Consider the following 2,332-nt stretch of genomic DNA (forward strand, 5'->3'; position numbering starts at 1 on the left):
TAAAAAACACAGATAAGCAGAAAATCCTTCCCAAAAGTGGCCTTGGCCAACATCTGGTTCTCAGTCCTCTAAGTGTGTGGTTCTTGCCTTTGGGGTCCAGCCCTCTGCATCTCAAGGTCCTGTGGTTATTAATCAGGTCTTCTATTGACTTGCAGTCACTAGACCTGGCCGAGGCACGAGGGATCCAGGAACCATGGTACCTGCTCCAAGGGCCCTGGGAACACACCTAACACCAGGGGCACATGCATGCACACTTAGACACTGCACACCCGCACTCACAGACATGACACACCTGCACACTCACAGCAGGTCTGTGGGGCTGCTGATGCAGCAGAGCTGGCCTGGGGATGGCTTCCACATGTTCGCAACCCACCAGACAGGGCTCTGCTGGGAGAGAACAATGGACGCTGAGGATGCAGCATCCTGATTCCACAGATCAGAAAACAGAGGCCAGACAGATCAGAGTCGGGAGTTCTCAGCGTTTCCAAGGACAGGCTCTTAGTTTTGGTTCTGATGAGAGCCAGGCCGGCATTGGGCTGGGGCTCCTTTCTGGAGGCTGCGGTTTGGGGTGGGGACACACCAGTCCATGCAGCCTCTAGTCACCAGCAGGGGATGCCATTGGCAAACAGTAAGTCAGTACCAGAGTCTCAGGGCTGGAGTGGATGCTGCCACCCCAGGACTGCTCCTCCGTGTTGTTGGAATCCCCAGGAACTTGAGGGGCCTGCCACAGGCCAGTGGGGCAAGCCGAGGGTTCCTGGAATCCCTCAGCTTCCATAATCCTCCCACCACCCAAAGATTTATGGGTGTGATTCAGTCTTGTGTTTACGTGCTGGTTTTGTCTAGTCGTGGGTCTTTAAACAAAAGTGCAACGCACAGCAGGAACAGGGGCATAAAGTAGGAGGCGTGGCTATGCCTCCGTGGGACAGTTTGTGTACCTGTCAATGTCCCCTCATGGCACACTCCCCTGATATCCCCTCAGAGAATCCTCTCACGGTTCCCCTCAAGTCGCCACATGGCTGTTCCCCTTGATACTCTCCTCATGGCTTCTCCTCAGGTTGTTCCCTCCTGGCTTCCCCAGATGATGTTTCTTTCCTCGCGGGGTCTCCTCCTTACTATCCCCCCGTGGCGTCCCTGATCCTGTTCCCCTCATGGTGTACCCAACGGTTTCCCCCATGGTGGCTCCTCATGATGTTCCCTTCACGGCTGCCCTCATGGTGTCCTCTCATGGCATCCCCTCATGACGTTTCCCTCATGGTGTCTCCTTGTGGCATCCTCTCATGATTATCCCTTCATAGTGTCTCCTCTTTGGGTCCCCTCGTGATTCCCTTCAGGATGTCCCCTCATGGCATCCCGCACCGTGTCCACAGCGGGGTCCGTGGCGGCGACGAGAGCTGCCCACATACGTCCTGCGGTTTCTCCAGTGCAGGCCCGTCTACAGCCTGTGGGCAGGACCGTCACGGAGCGCAAGATGAGTGACTGTGACCTGTGCCTGTGTCGAACGTCTGAACCTCCCTGGGTTTTCTCTGACTTCAAAACAAATAAACTGAAATAAACCTTAGAAATGGATTTTAACTGAAAACACGTGTTATTCATCAAGCTCCTCAGCCATTCACTCAGATGACAGCCAGTGACGAGCCCGGTCTCCATGAGGGCAGGCCGCCAGTCACTGAGGCCGCATTGCTATGGTTTGCCCAGAATGTTTAATCCTCAGCCTTTTCTATTAGCTTCCTGGAATGTGTGTTTTGAAGGAGATGCTCTTTTTACAGGTGGTGAGAGAAAAAAAGAAAGTCTACCAGAAGCACCCCAGGTTTACGTCTTTGGTGTTTGGTGTATTTAAGAGAAGGTCTGTGGCTAATGGATTCCATATCCGCGGGGCCACCTCTCTGTTTCTCAGGTGGGGCCAGAGTTGGAGGTTTCATCCAGATCAGCATCCCTCAGGCCTTTAGGATCAGAGATTTCCTTAATCCATTCACCCCAGAAGCATGAATCCTAAGTTCCCTCGGTGGCCTAGTAGGCAGGGGTGGGGAGCTGGGCCCAGGTCACAGGGCTCAGGCCCTCTCTGTGCCTCACGGGAACCAGGGGAACCCCAGCCTGGCTCACAGGGCAGCATCCGCTCCTGCAGGTGGTGGCAGGGGGACCCACGGAGACCTGAAAGCCAGGGTGGAAGGTGTACCTCCCCCCACCTGCGCACTGGGGAGGCAGCGGGCGCGAGTCAGCGGGAATCTGAGCAGAGGAGTGCTGCTGCCTTCCCTCCCTGGGAACCTTCCAGCAGGGGAGCCTGTGGCCCCAACTCCAGAGGCACCCCGACTTCCACATGTCTCTAGGCAGCAGG

The sequence above is a fragment of the Bos grunniens genome, chromosome 19 (assembly GCF_055505025.1).
Source record: "Bos grunniens cultivar Pamir isolate PY7600 chromosome 19, Bosgru_T2T1.0, whole genome shotgun sequence".
Classification (NCBI taxonomy): Eukaryota; Metazoa; Chordata; class Mammalia; order Artiodactyla; family Bovidae; genus Bos; species Bos grunniens.